Below are 16,042 nucleotides of genomic sequence, written 5' to 3'. Positions count from 1 at the left end.
GTCCATAGTATCTGACCCAGGAATAGCATGTTTTTAACCACCACACATAAAACTGTGAAAAAATTTGGTCTACTTGTTAGCTTGAAAGTAGGGTAAAATCTCAGAGTCTTTATAGTTCTTGCTACCCTTTTTAAAGGATCAGTTGAGTCATTCAAAGCTGGCCATGAGATATTATTTCAGGTATGCTAGATGAAATATTTGTTCCTAAGGTAATACAAAGTTTGCAAAATATTTTTGAAAAGATCTACTGTATTTCATGATGTCCATAGCTAACAATACTGTGCTATATATTTAAAACTCTACTGTCCTTAAAAGAAAGAAAGAAAGATGAAGAAGGAAAGAAAGAAAGAAAGAAAGAAAGAAAGAAAGAAAGAAAGAAAGAAAGAAAGAAAGAAAGAAAGAAGGAAAGAAAGAAAGAGAAAGAAGGAAAAAAAAGAGGAGGAAACTTTTGGATCTGATTAGATGCATAGTATTGTTTGAGGGCATGATATAATGCATGTATACTTACCTCCAAACTTATTAAATGTATACATTAAATACGTACAGCTTTTTATATGTCAATAATAACTCAAGAAAGTTTTGTTAAATTAAGATATGTATGTTTTTAACCACATTTAAGAATCTATGTTACAGAAAATCAATACCTGTGTATATATGTGAAGATAGTGTGTATATATTTGTTGCAGAATAATTATCAAGGGTAGAAATTTTGAAATAGGCTGAAGTTAAATCAATAACATGATGTCATATTAAAATGAGATATTTAAGAATATGTATCAACATGGAAACATCTAAGTTAAGTTGTTGAAAATAGGGAGATATGTATGTTTTATGCATGTACATATAATGTAATACAATTGATAAATGCACATATAATAAATATATTTAAATGCATAGAAAAAGGTACAGAATGATATATACTAATTAACTAGTCATGTTGCCTATAAGGATGAGAGCTAGATTGTCAGGAGTTAAAGAAGGAATGAAGGCAGGTTTATTTCTATACTGTTCATTATTTTAGACATATATAATCATACATATACATGTCTTTAAGAATTTCATCTTTTTTTTTTGTATTTTTCTGAAGCTGGAAACGGGGAGGCAGTCAGACAGACTCCCACATGCACCCGACCGGGATCTACCCGGCATGCCCACCAGGGGGCAATGCTCTGCCCATCTGGGGTGTTACTCTGTTGCAACCAGAGCCATTCTAGCGCCTGAGGCAGAGGCCACAGAGCCATCCTCAGTGCCCAGGCCAACTTTCACTCCAATGGAGCCTTGGCTGTGGGAGGGGAAGAGAGAGACAGAGAGGAAGGAGAAGGGGAGGGGTGGAGAAGCAGATGGGCGCTTCTCCCGTGTGTTCTGGCCAGGAATCGAACCCGGGACTCCTGCACGCCAGGCTGACGCTCTATCACTGAGCTAACCGGCCAGGGCCAAGAATTTCATCTTAGAATAGTACAGGTAACATTGTCAGTAATAGGGAAGGTGGGAAGATGTGCTTCTTACGAGGCTGCAGTCAAGATGGTAATTGTAATAAATTCATCTGAATGCTGGACTAGGTGCAGAGGCAAGTTTAAAGGCTGGTTCACTGGGTGCATGCCCTGGGCCCCGACTTCTGAATGATCCCCAAAACCCCAACTTTACACTCTTTTCTAATGACACCAAGTTTGGTTTCATATGTGCAATTTTAACATTAATAGTACATAATATTTTTTATTTATTTAAAAATATGTTTAACATGTATTTTTATCCCTATTTCTCTCTTTTTTTAAGGGGCCCAATATTTTCTTCTGTACCTGGGGCCTCAACTAACTTTAATCCGCCTCTGACTAAATGGGATATTAAGGATAACACTCTCACATGTCTGGAAGTTCATGTCAGCTGGGGCTGTTGACCACAACACTGATATGTGGCTTCTTCCTCATGGTGGTCAGTCTCATGGTTGCCAGACTTTTTACATGGTAACTGTCTTCCTCCAGAACAAATGTAGAAGAAGCTTCAAGATATGTTAATACTTACCCTTGGGAGCCCCAGAACATTATTTCTGCCATGCTTTTTGTTGTTGTTTTCTTTTTCATTTGTTTTTTTCAAGAAAATCACTAAAGTCATTTCAGATCAAAGGAAGTGAACTATTATAGATTCTAATGGACTGGGAGTAGTGAAGAATTTGTGGCCTTCTTCAATTTACCATTTGTCATGTACTAATAGATAAAATGTATAAGACTGTGGTTTACCAGGAAGTTTATAGGTCAAGGGTCATATATTATTCCAGTTCTTGATAGGAGTGGAAAAATTGCATGTGTATCATGATTCTCTATTAATTGTTACTGGGTCAGTAAAAGTGCAGGCACTTTTACTTATATGAAGAAAAGTAAGGATTTGAAAAAATCAGTGTTAAATAATAAAAAATACAAATAATAATCATTATTTTACAGAAAAACATAAATCCATAAAATGGTAGCATAGTTAGCAGACATGGAAATTATTTGAGACTCTTTTATAAACAAACAGTATCAAGATTACTGGTGGGTATTGGGAGAAAACTGGCTTTATGGGTTCCAGGGACTCAAGAAAGGGCAATAAAAAAAGAAAAGATGATGTTCTCAATGCAGGTAAAACTGAAGGTTCCTCAAAGTGGTTCTGCAAGATGTGTGGATGCCCCATTATTAGCAGTAGAGATTCATAAACTTTTTTGAGGGATACTTTAAATGATCAATAAAGACTATGGACTCTCCACCTTGAAAAAATATGCCTATGTTATAATAAACAAAAGGAGGTGATTTCAGGGGTTCATAAACTGTAACTGTAGCTACCCAAAGGTTTGCAGTCTACAGGGTAAGCACTAATAATATGAAGCCCTCAGAATCAAAGGCAGTGTATCTTCTAAGATTTGCTGTTGAAAACCATGTGGGGCTTTAGAAATGAATGGAATTAAAATTTTACTTTTGAAAGAATAACATGGATAAGGTGCTTTAAGTTTTTGCCTCTGTTTATCATCTGTAAAATGAGAATATTGTCTATTTTCTTGGTTTGTTTTGGCTATAAAAAAGAATTACTGTATATAAAGTGTCTAGCACAATATCTGGTTCATAACAGATACTCAAAACTCTTAGATTTCTCCATCTTTTCTGTTCTTACACTAAAGTTAAGCAATACGTCATTAAGAGATGTTAGTTAAAAAGATACCTCCAGGCCCTGGCCAGTTGGCTCAGTGATAGAGCATCGGCCTGGCATACAGGAGTCCCGGGTTCGATTCCCGGCCAGGGCACACAGGAGAAACGCCCATCTGCTTCTCCACCCCTCCCGCTCTCCTTCCTCTCTGTCTCTCTCTTCCCTTCCCACAGCCAAGGCTCCACTGGAGCAAAGTTGGCCCGGGTGCTGAGGATGGCTCTGGTTGCAACAGAGCAATGCCCCAGATGGGCAGGCATCGCCCCCTGGTGGGCATGCCAGGTGGATCCTGGTCAGGCACATGCGGGAGTCTGTCTGACTGCCTCCCCGTTTCCAGCTTCAGAAAAATACAAAAAGAAAAAAAAGAAAAAAAAAGATACCTCCATTCTTTTTGATTTACAAACTTCTTAAAGGTCCCTCTCCCTCTGGTTTTCTAGACTTTCTTTCTGTTAAGAATTTACAAACTTCTTAGCAATTGCTTAGAAACTTCACAGTTTTTATTAATAAGATTTTTTAAGTGTTTATTTTATTGATTTTAGAGAGAGAAAGGGAAAGACAGACAGAAACATCAATCTGCTTCTGTATGTGCCCTAACCAGCAACTTCTGTCCTTTGGGATGATGCTCTTTAATGAACATAGCTATATGTCCAGGGTTATTAATAAGATTTTTATAATACTAAGATTCACTTATATATGATATGGTAGAAGGTTCATAATATAAAAATAAGTGAAAAAAAAGGAGAACATAAGACTACTTACTTACATTGTATGGTTCCAATTGTGTTAAAGGAAATGTATACACACCTAAACATTTTAGAAGAAAGAATGGGAGAAATTGAGTCAAAATATTAAATCTTTCGCTGGGTAGTTATATTATGGCAGTATATTAATTTTTTACAATTGTTTTTAGGTCCATATTTCCAAAATGAAAACATATTCTACTTATAAAACCAGTAAAGAAAAATACAGCAAATTTCACTGCTGTCAAAAATACTTTCTAATATTAGCTCATCTTCATAGTAGACAATGCATATGTCTATTAATTAACACCTTTGGCTACTGAGCAGAAAAATAAATCAGTAGTAGAGTCACATAGCCTTTAGGTTAATAAAGCTATGTACAAAGTAATGTTTAATTCACTAAGGCAAGTTCAGTGTGGAAAAAAATAATACAACCAAAGAATGGATAGATTGAATTATAAAGCATATAAATATTATGCAATAAACATGTATAAAACCATATGTCAGAAGCTGTACTGAAACTAGGGTAATACATAGAGGAAGAAAGTGTGAGCTCTGTTCTCAAGAAGCTAGTCTATCTTTTACTGGAGGTAGATAACATTAAAAAACACAGTCTTATGAATGCCAACTTGGCTTTGAGAACACAAAGAAAAGAAAAATTGGGAAGAGGAGAGTGGTCATTCTAAGGTATGAAGACATTAAATATAAAAAGTCACAAGAACTCATGACTAGTGCCGGGAATAGTGAATAACCCCATGGCTGGGGTCCAAGTTAATGGTGGAGAACTGAGAAAAAGCAGGTACTAGCCAGTAATGAATTTAGTATCCAGATAAATCATCTGGATCTTAACCAATGTTTTAAAAACTGTGCCTTTGAAAATTATTTCTTTGGAAACACATGGAGGGAAGTTGAGTAGCCAAGCCTTTGGCACTGACTCCTGTTTCACAAAGAAGTTATGCTTTTATCTGTTCTGTAAGTTGGATTTCCTGGAAGGATTTTACTTGAAGAAAGAGTTCCAGGCTCTGAAACAGTCCAAAAAGTGCTCCCATGATATCACATTGTAGAATGCTTTTAAGCCAAAGAATAGCACAGTCAGCTTTCTGTTTTAGATTTGTGGTATAAAAGACATCAGCACTCAGTGATTACATGAGAGAGAGGGTAGGGGTTATGTTGACTATGAAGAAGCTTTTGCAAAAGAGTCAAGGAGAGATCAGGAACAAAAGCTGTATTATGGGAAAGAAAATAAGGGTTATTTTATAGATATTTGAGAATGATCTCAATAAGATCCAGTTACCAACTAGATGTGGGTGGTAAGGAATAGAACAGAGAGTGATTCTGAGGTTTATAGCATGAGAAACTGCAAAGGTTCTATTGTACATATACTACAGGGCTTGTTCAAAACTAGGTTCCTGGGGGTCCATCTCCAGAGATTCTGATTCAATAGGGCTGAGGAAAAGCCAAGGAATGTTGATGGTAATACTGTTAACCGTGATAAAAAAATACAAAAGAAAAATGGTTGGGAGAAAATATATAATCAATTGAAATTTGGACATGTGGAGGTCCAGGTGCTTATAATGCAAGCATCTCAAAGATATGTCCAATAGGGTGTTTGGAATATGGAACTAGAGTTTATCAGAGAAGTTCATACTAGAGGCATTTAACTAGGAATCATTGGTGCATATGTGGTAGCTAAAGACATGCAAGTGAGATCACACAATAAGAAAAGAGAAGAGGGCCCAAAATAGACCTTGAGGAATAACAATATTTGAGAAGAGACAAAGGAATAAATGAGCCGCTGAAAGAGAGTGACAAAGGGTAGTCAGCAAAGCAGGAGAAGCACTTAGGTCTAATACTTTGGGAGAAAGGTATATCACTCAGAGTTGCTGTAGCCCACCATGAAGTTTAGATATCAGCTAATCAAATATACTGTTATAAATACCTCCAGCAGTACAAAGTACCAGAAAAAAAATCTCTGGCCAATTCACCAATCCAGTGTTATATTACATTTTCTTTGACCTAACATTCTAGGTTTCTAATAATACGCATTAGTAAAACTGTGCAATTATTGATCGTATAATGTACTTGTTCCCATGGAGCATGCCAACAACTGACCACAGTTATGGCCTTGTAGTAACAAAAAATTTTTGAGCTGTGCATTAAGAATGGACAACAACTTGTATATAAGAAAGATATATAAACAGAAGATAGATAGATAGATAGATAGATAGATAGATAGATAGATAGACAGATAGATAGACTGAAAATCAGCCATTTGTTAGGAAATCTAAAGCTGCCATTGACCAATACCAAAGGGAAGAATATATCAAGATGGAAATTTGAGAGGAGCTCTACAATAGAATTTATGCTGCAGGAGACCACTTGAAGCTTGGAGAATCCTGAAGGGTCATGCATGTTCTAGCATGAATCTACTGTTATCTGTTTCACAAAAGTGAAAATGAGCTCAAAGAAGTTCAAAGTAGTCCTTTACAAAGGAGTCAAAGTGTTGAAAAATAAGCAGAAATGTCTTCAGACATATGAAATGTATGGTAAGACAGCTTGAAGGTTGATGTAAGAAGATGCAATATTCTACCAAGAACTTCATCTAACTGTCATCCAACCCCAATTAATCAAACTCACTACATTGCTTGCAAATGACTTCTAAAGTCTTATTGACATGAACGAGCAGAGAAGACACTAGATTCTTTGTGGACACCCTCTGTGCAAACTGAGAAAGATCTATTTTTAGACTAAAACTAAAATTGATTCTAACCTGCCTGCAATGACCTCTCTTCTAGAACAATTATCCATAAATACAGCTAGCCTTGTTGTACCTCATCCAGTTAGGACTCCTATAAGTCTGATTGGTAAAGCCATAGCTGCCAAATACAGCAAAGAACTGTGGAGAGTAAGATGAGCAGCATTTATGTTCCTCAAAGGTGGCCTTATACAATCAGCTACACTAAGGGTTAGCAAACTTTTTCTTTTAAGGGCCAGCTAGTAAATATTTTAGGCTCTTTGGTACAAAAGGCAATATTATGACTATTTTGTGAATACTTGTATAACAAGAGATAAAACAAATGTCCACAAATATTTTATTTACAAAATGCAAAATATAATAATTGAGTATCATATTTTTGTAACACAGATATACTAGCAAGAAGAATGGGAATATAGAGTAGATAATGTTTCTCATAATTGAGGTCCAATGTAGTGTTTCTATAATCAAACTGACAGGAATAGCTCTAGCCCCATCCCAGACCTACTAAATTTGAATCTAAATTTTAAAAAGAACTCCCAGTGATTAGTATGCACTCTTGCACTGGTCTAGAGTTTTTTAAATACTATCTGGGACACATTTCTATCACTTTAGAGATGGCAATGAAAGCTATAGGTCCTGGAAAATGCCCACAACCCATTTGAAGTCCATTCAAGAATTCCTATAGGATCTGTAGCCCTGAACTTAAGAACCCAATGACTCAGTTTGCCTATACCAGAGCAAAAATGTTCTAAAAGTAGATGGTTGTGATAGTGTTTAACCTGTGAACACACTAAAACAACACAAAACAAAACAAAAACAAACAAAACCCCCATAGAATTGTACAATCCAAATGGTGGACTGTGTGGTGAGTGTATTCTATTTCAATAAAGCTGTATTTTTTTTTTCTTTTTAAATGACGATTTCTGAATTTGGGGGAGAGGCATCAGACATTTTATTTTTAAAATTTCTCATGTGTTTTCAATGGACAGTTCAAGTAGAGAATTGTGGTCCAGGTTTTGGAGTCAGGAAGCTCTGAGTTTAAATCCCAGCTTTGTCATTTAACTGTGTGCTTCGTCACTAACTGTCACTTAGACTTCAGTTTCTTCTAATGTAAGGTGAAGATAATAATACCCACTTTATGGGATTTCTAGGAAGATCATAGGGAACTGCTAGTGCAAAATGCCTAGCATAGTTCCTCGCACACACTCTTTTTCCATGTGATGAAATTCCTCAGACATCAAATTTAAAGCCAAAGAGAAATCATTATATAATGCATGTCATTCAAGTCATAATTAATCTTACCTGTTCTTATTATCCATGGTATGTTATATTTTATATTGGATTGTATATTTCCTGTTCCATTATTATACTTGCTTTAAATACTTTTCCTTATGACTCATGACATTAACGATAGCAAACATTCACCCAGTAATTATATATAAACACCAGGCCTGTTCTAAGGTCTCGGTTTACAAATATTAACTCATTCGATCTTCATATCAGTCTTTTGAGTTAGTTACTATATACATGTAGTTGTATGTATATATGCACACATATATATATATGTATATATGCACATATGCATATATATATATATATATATATATATATATATGTTATAGATCTACATTTCATGTTTGCTTACCCAGGTTCAAGAGTTTTCTTAATTTTTAAAATCAATCAAATATTATCACTAGATTTTATCTTCACTGTTCAGAAACATATTCTGTAGATCTGAATGGTGCTAATATTTAGTTCTATCATGCTTAAGTATTCTATCGTGCTTAAGTATAAAGCAGAACATATACCTGTTACTCACAAGAATAATGAGCAAGTCAAACAGGAATTCACTTGAGAGAAAATCAATAGCTATTTAGTATGTTGTACATAAATGATTTAGAAATTACCTTCCTGTGTTTGGAGCACAAACTCAGTAATAGCTAACAAAATTAGATGACAGTTGTGATTGGTTTGAAGCAGGTTAAATTCTTCTTTCTTGTTGCTATTAGCCATGTTACTGATTGGATTTTCTTGCAGCTATTTTCCCTGGGCTGGCATCTCAATTAGAAGACAATGATAATTTGTCACAAAATGTGTTTTACTACATACCTAATTTAGTCAAAATATGCAACTTAATGATACATTTGTTTGTAGATACAGACATCTTTGCTTACCATTCATTATTTGTTGAAAGTTTCAAAAATGTTTATTTCTCATTTGGCCCCTAGTACTTTTATTTGAAAACACATCTTTGATATCATACCACTTGATTTAAATAAAATTAATTTCAGCCTGATTGGTGGTGATGCAGTAGATAGAGCATTAATCTGGGATATTGATGTCCTAGGCTCAAAATCTTGACGTTGCCCCTGGCCGGTTGGCTCAGTGGTAGAGCGTCGGCCTGGCATGCAGGAGTCCCGGGTTTGATTCCCAGCTAGGGCACACAGGAGAAGCGCCCATCTGCTTCTCCACCCGTCCCCGTCTCCTTCCTCTCTGTCTCTCTCTTCCCCTCCCGCAGCCAAGGTTCCATTGCAGCAAAGTTGGCCCGGGTGCTGAGGATGGCTCCATGGCCTCTGCCTCAGGCACTAGAATGGCTCTGGTTGCAGCAGAGAAATACCCTGGATGGGCAGAGCATCACTCCCTGGTGGGCATTCTGGGTGGGTCCCGGTCGGGCGCATGCGGGAGTCTGTCTGACTGCTTCCCGTTTCCAGCTTCAGAAAAATACAAAAAAAATCTTGAGGCCCTGGCCGGTTGGCTCAGTGGTACAGCGTTGGCCTGTGGCGTGTGGGGGTCCCGGGTTCGATTCCTGGCCAGAGCACACAGGAGAAGCGCCCATCTGCTTCTCCACCCCTCCCCCTCTCCTTCCTCTCTGTCTCTCTCTTCCCCTCCCACAGCGAGGCTCCATTGGAGCAAGGATGGCCCGGGCGCTGGGGATGGCTCCTTGGCCTCTGCCCCAGGTGCTGGAGTGGCTCTGGTCGTGGCAGAACAACGCCCTGGAGGGCCAGAGCATCGCCCCCTGGTGGGCAGAGCGTAGCCCCCTGGTGGGCGTGCCAGGTGGATCCCGGTCGGGCGCATGCGGGAGTCTGTCTGACTGTCTCTCCCCGTTTCCAGCTTCAGAAAGATTAAAAAAAAATATTGAGGTCACTGTCTTGAGCACACGCTCACTACCTTGAGTGCAAGGTCACCAGCTTGAGTGTGAGATCATTGTCATGATCCTATGGTTGCTGGTCTGAAGCCCAAGGTTGCTGGCTTGAGCCTAAGGTTTCTAGCTTGGGCAAGGTGTCAGTGGCTCAGCTGGAACCCACTGATCAAGGCACATATGAGAAAGCAATCAATGAAAAACTAAGGTGCCAGCAACTATGATTGATGCTTCTTATCTCTCTCTCTTCTTGTCTGTCTGTCTATCTCTCTAAAAAAAATAAAATAAAATAATTTTTAAAATGTTAATCATATACTTATTTTAATGTAATTCCATTCTAGGGGACTAAAAACTATTGCTGTCTATATATAGCTTCTGGGAAGATATATTAATGAATTTTTCTATACTCTGATACTTGAATTAAATAAATGTTTGATATGATCTTTTTTAGTCTGTGTTTACCAAGTAGACTGTTGTTGAACTTTCATTTTTATAATCCAAATATAAGTATGCTTAGATTTAAAGTCTCTTTTTGAACTCTGGAACGTCATTATTTGATGGCTTTGTTCCAAGTATAGTTTCTTTACAAACACACACTTCTACCGTCCACTCATCTCAACTATATCTTCTGGTAAAATCTACCATTTCTCTTCTTAGAATATACTATCAATATTAAACAATTTTAATAATTAAATGGTATGGTTTTGAATATTTTATTTGCTTTAAAGTGAAATATAGTTTAGTTGATTTTATTCAGTTTTTTTCAATTCCCCTCCAAGTTCTGAAACTTTCTTGGAAATATTTTTTGACTGCCCAATATCAAAATAAAAATGCCACTTTTAATCTATTTACATGAACCACAGAACCTCACATAAACTGGGTATGTTCTTAAAGTAGAAACAGAGTGTTTCTTGGCATTTGGTTAGAAAGATTAAATCAAATTAGCCTGGATAAGTCAACTGTGAGAAGGACTGATATCTGCTTAATTAAACTTTAATAAACTCTTAACAAATGGTACTATTCCTGCTTGGAAATGAATAAGGTTATTAAGGGATTTAGTGAAGCTAAGTCTGACTTCAATATTTTTATTCAGTGAAGAAGAAAATGAAGTAAAAGTCAATTAATTATTTTGCAGCTGATTATACTTATAAAAAAGCTAAAGTAAGGGAATAGTTACATAAACAAGAAGTTAAAACAGAAAACAATATGGCAACTCCAAATATTGAAACTAAACTTTTAAAACATTAGCAAAAACAAAAATGGAAACTAACATGGGTCTGTGGCTACTAAAGTCTGAGCTCTTTCTACCATTCTCATGATTCTGTTCCCAAGGTTTAGAAACAGAAGATATTCTTAAAGTATGGACTTTCTGATGGAGGTGGGATCTGACCAAGACCTTGAATTCCAGGTAGCTCTCAGATTGAGGGAGGAGAAGATGAGAAAACAGAGAATAGGCCCTGTCCAGTTGGTTCAGTTGTAGAGCATTGGTCTTGCATGTGGAAGTCCTAGGTCCAATTCCACATCAAGACACACAGAAGAAGTGAATGTCTGCTTCTCCAACTCTCCCCCTCCTATCTCTCTCTCTCTCTCCCTCTCTCTCTCTCTCTCTCTCTCTCTCCCTCCCACAGCCATGGCTCGAATGGTTCAAGCAAGTTGGTCCAGGGCACTGAGGATGGCTCCATGGACTTGCCTCAGGTGCTAAAATAGCTCAGTTTCTGAGCAATGGAGCAGCAGCCCCAGATGGGCATAGCATTAGCCTCAGGCAGGGTTGCCAGGTGGATCCCAGTCGGGGCACATGCAGGAGTCTTTTTGCCTCCCTGCCTCTCACTTAAGAAAAAAAAGAAAGAAAGAAAAAAGAAACAGAGAATAAAAGAAAAATAATAGAGAAGATACATGGGAAAGGATAGATGCAAAACATATTTTCATGAAGGAAATAAAAGGACTTAGCAGTGGTTTAAGTCTTTAAGCAAAGGGAAAGTTAGAAGCAAATTTGGTTTCAAGGTTTCAAATGTGAGAAATCAGGAGATCATCAATGCCATCAGCAGAAACATGGATGAAAGAAGAAGTGATTTGACATAAAAAACTATGAGTTTGACTACAACCATAATAAATATTGTGTGACAATTGAACATTCAAATGAAAAAATATATAGCATATGGAAATATCTAAAAACTGGTATCTGGGAGGCATTCACTTAGAGGTAACATATAAATAATTTATTGAGTAGATAAATAAATTAATGAATATAATGAAAATTCCTAATAGCAGTGCATGTGATCCTTGGAATTATAGTGTCAATAAAGTGATGTAGGTAGATTTCTTGTCATAGGGGAATTTAAAGAAAGTGGCCTTTAAAGGGGAGAAAGTAAGTAATAAGTAGTAGGGGAAAGTTTTGTTAACTACCACTTAGAGATGTGCTTTTGCTGGAAATAGAAAGAAACAAGATAAAGTGAATTTCTTGTCCTAGTATAATATCTATTTATCAGACTTTTACCTCTAAGAACTCTGCCCTACTTCCAGATGATCTTCCAGAACTTAAGGTAGCTACTACAATTGCCAACTACGCAAGTGATGAAAGCAATGGGACCACCTGATTTATTACTGCTATCTTCAGTACAGTCAGAAATCCATTGGGCTAGGCATGATGAAAGATGTGGAGAAAGCGTAATAAAGAAAGAGAGGTCAAAGGCAATGGTGATACTACCCACAGAAAGATAGAGCCACAAGTGGAACCAAGCTGCACAGAAGTTAAAGAGATCTCTAAAATCATACAAAATGTATGAATGTATGTGCGTAGGTGAATGTGTAAAAGCAACAGTACATACACAAGCAACATATGGGATGTACAAAATCATAGTTACAAGTAAATTCCAACTAAAAAGTATTAGAGATGATCAGCTAAGTGTTTACACATGCTGGCAAAATAGTCATAACATATGTCCTTGTATAATAGAGCTTAGGTAAAACAAACTGCTCATTTTACATATTAATGTTGCATTTCCTTTTCCTTTCCTTAACATACTAAATAATAATAAAGCAGTTTCAACAAAAATACTGAATGTGCCTCCAGGACACAAAGAGGTAGAAATAATTATTTTATTATTTAATTCCCTAAACCTATTAGAAGACTTTACTAAACCTGAATGAATTGAATGACAACACAACTAATTCCCAAGCTTAGGTTGGCAGAGAATATTAGAAAATCCTAAATTCATAGAATAAACATGATTTGACATTTTCTCACCTTTTTCCTTACCTGTTTCTTAGATATTATTTGCCCATACATAAATGTGTGTGTGTGTGTGTGTGTGTGTGTGTGTGTGTGTGTATCTATTTAAGAATTTCACTAGAGTCCAATTAGATGTTTTCATACACTTAAGTCATGGGGTATAAATCGTAACAGTCTTGTGTTAAACTGTTGTCTAACAACATACAAACAACTTATAAAATAACAAATTAAACACCCAGTTCCTGTGCTTAAAAGACATTTTAAGGAAGCTAAGATTTAAGTAGCATTTTAAATGCATTATAATGTTAAGCAGTACTTTCTATTTACAATTTTGAATGCTTTAAATAAATAACTCTCCTTTTCTCTTAATATATATTTTAATATATTATGTTGCAAATGTATTTTTCAGTTAAATGAGGAAGACGGCATTGTTAATCAAAACAATCTATAGTAAAGACAACTTTTAAAAATCTAATACATCTTTCTAGTATATGTTCATATTTATAGTCAGTATCTTATATCCTCGTGGTTTTAAAAACACATTTATCTTGAAATTATTCCAGGGTTTTCAGACTTTAGCAATCCTTCTACTAAATATATATCCACACTTTAACCATATCAATAATAGGACTGAATGCAAAAAACAGACAATTCAATAATGCTAAATAAAACATCTGAGTTTTCTAACAAATGAAAGAAATTCAGAGCAAAAAGATTGCCATCTATACAAAGAGGTGTGAGAGGATTTTGGCAAAGTGATACAGTACTTGTGCTGTGAACTTGACTTCTTTATCTCACTAGGATATATATTTGTTCCTGAAGACAATCATTGTTTAGTACAATGTTTCAATTTGTAGATTAAATTAAGTACTAATAACAAGAAGATACACTTCTTTCTTCAAGCCACCAAACTTCCATAGAAGCCCAATGGGCAAAATGTCCTTCTGTCTATATTCCTTTCTTTCTCCTTTCATTGTAAAATCCCATATCAAATGGTTGAAGGAGTTATTTCTCAGCAAGCTAATCCCACCCCCAAAACACAGAAAAATACAAAAATCAAGAAAGTGAGGACCCCTATTCTTACCTCAATCTGTTGATTAGAATATTTGTAGAAGCTCACTTTTCTTTCAGACACTCAAACTGTAGAATGCTGAACTACTTGACTCTCATGGAGTGCTAGGAATGAGAACTTGAAAAACCAGTCGCTTGTGTTCCCATAGTCTATTTACACATTGAACACACCCAGTAGCACAGACTAATGTTTATCTGTGGTGAACAGCTATTCCAAGAAGCAGGCAGTATCTCCATTTTCAAAAAGGAAAGCATCTGTTGATCAGCAGGGGATAGGTAATAGCTGTTTTATCCTTCAAAACACATTTAGGAGAAATTTTCTCATGAGATACCTTTAAAATTATAAATGTGATTCATTTTTTAAAATATTTTATTCCTGAAAAACTCTACTTTAAAGGATCTGAGAAAAAATATATAATGATAATAACTAACATATATATATATATGCCAGATACTATTTCAAGTGCTTTACATATATCAATTCCCATAATTTCCAAAATACATTAGTTATGAACTATCATTATTCCAACATTACAGATGAGTAAACTAAGCATTTTGCTCACGGTTGCTGAGTTAGTAAATGGTAGAGCCTTAAAATCCAGGTACTCCAGCACTAGAGTCCATGTATCTAACCATGGCACTGAACTTTAGGACTTTTAGAAAATAATTTCATAACAGGATGTGGTTGCTCAGTTGAACATTAGATAATCAGCCTGATCAGTTAGTGGTGCAGTGGATAGAATGTCGGACTGGGATGTAGAGGACCCAGGTTCGAAACCCCAAGGTCGCTGGCTTGAGCATGGGCTCATCTGGTTTGAGCAGGGCTCACCAGCTTAAGCCCAAGGTCTCTGGCTTGAGCAAGGGGTCTCTCAGTCTGTTGTAGCCCCCTGGTTGGGGCACATATGAGAAAGCAATCAATGAACAACTAAGGTTCTACAAGGAAGAATTGATGCTTCTCATCTCTCTTCCTTTCTGTCTATCTGTCTCTATCTGTCCCTCTCTCTGTCACTCTCTGTCTCTGTCACAAAAAAAATTTAGATAATGAGTGAAGTTTTCTTGATGCTTTTACTATACTGCATCATAAGTTAGAGTAAGTAAAAATCTTGGAAAATTATTTCCCCATGATGATTATTCTTTTATATTATCACAGTAGGCCTCTTTTTTTAATCTTATTTTTATTAATTTTAATGCAGTGACATTGATAAATCAGGATTCATATGTTCCGAGAAAACATCTCCAGATTATTTTGACCTTTGTGCTGCATACCCCTCACTCAAAGTCAAATCGTCCTCCGTCACCTTCTATCTGGTTTTCTTTGTGCCCCTACCCTCCCCCAACTCCCTCCCTCTCATTCCTCACCCCCTCCCCACCTCTCCATCCCACTCCCTGTTACCATCACATTCTTGTCCTTGTCTCTGAGTCTCATTTTTATGTCCCATCTATGCATGGGTTCATAGGCCTCTTTTTAGTTGCAGTGGCTCTATGGGGTCTTGGAAACTGGTAAAAAAAAAGTCTAACATAAAGAACCAAGAGACTTATTACTTCCTTATGTTGGAAAAGTCACACAGGAAAAACCAATACAACACTTTTTAAAAAGTATAAAGGATATTTGTTTTATTCTATTTTTCATATTGGGTGATTCCTATTGAGGGATCTCCAAGTTTATAGATTCTTTCTTCAGCCATTTCCAAGCTGTTGTTGAACCTGTCTAGTGTGTCTCATATTTTGTTTATTGTAAATTTAAGTTGTAAAATTTCCATTTTATTATTTATAGTTTTCATTTAACTGCTGAAATTCCCTATACTTTCGTTCATTAAGAGCATATTTCCTTTCATTCTTTGAACATATTATCCTTTAGTTACTTGATGATAGAATAATTGCTTCAAAGTCTTTGTCTAAAGAGTCAAACAACTGGGCATTTTGGGATTTGTTTCTAC

At 36.3% G+C, this 16,042-nt stretch overlaps 1 protein-coding gene across 6 annotated transcripts in view; it reads right to left on the bottom strand.

Moving 5' to 3' along the window:
- SYTL5 (synaptotagmin like 5) overlaps nucleotides 1–14,203 on the bottom strand; it is a 124,853-nt gene extending 110,650 nt beyond the window's left edge. For 4 of the 6 annotated variants that reach the window (XM_066357128.1, XM_066357134.1, XM_066357131.1 and 1 more), the window contains exons 1-2: nucleotides 14,119–14,203; nucleotides 3,932–3,972 (exon numbers count right to left, since the gene is read on the bottom strand). The gene's annotated coding sequence lies outside the window, so the exon portion shown is untranslated. The remainder of the gene's footprint in view (nucleotides 1–3,931; nucleotides 3,973–14,118) is intronic. The other 2 variants (XM_066357129.1, XM_066357133.1) reach the window with 2 other exon arrangements.
- Nucleotides 14,204–16,042: the final 1,839 nt, after the last annotated feature.

Source organism: Saccopteryx leptura, chromosome X (assembly GCF_036850995.1).
Source record: "Saccopteryx leptura isolate mSacLep1 chromosome X, mSacLep1_pri_phased_curated, whole genome shotgun sequence".
NCBI lineage: Eukaryota > Metazoa > Chordata > Mammalia > Chiroptera > Emballonuridae > Saccopteryx > Saccopteryx leptura.
The sequence above is the reverse complement of the archived record's forward strand: the minus strand, read 5'-3'. Positions and strand labels throughout refer to the sequence as shown.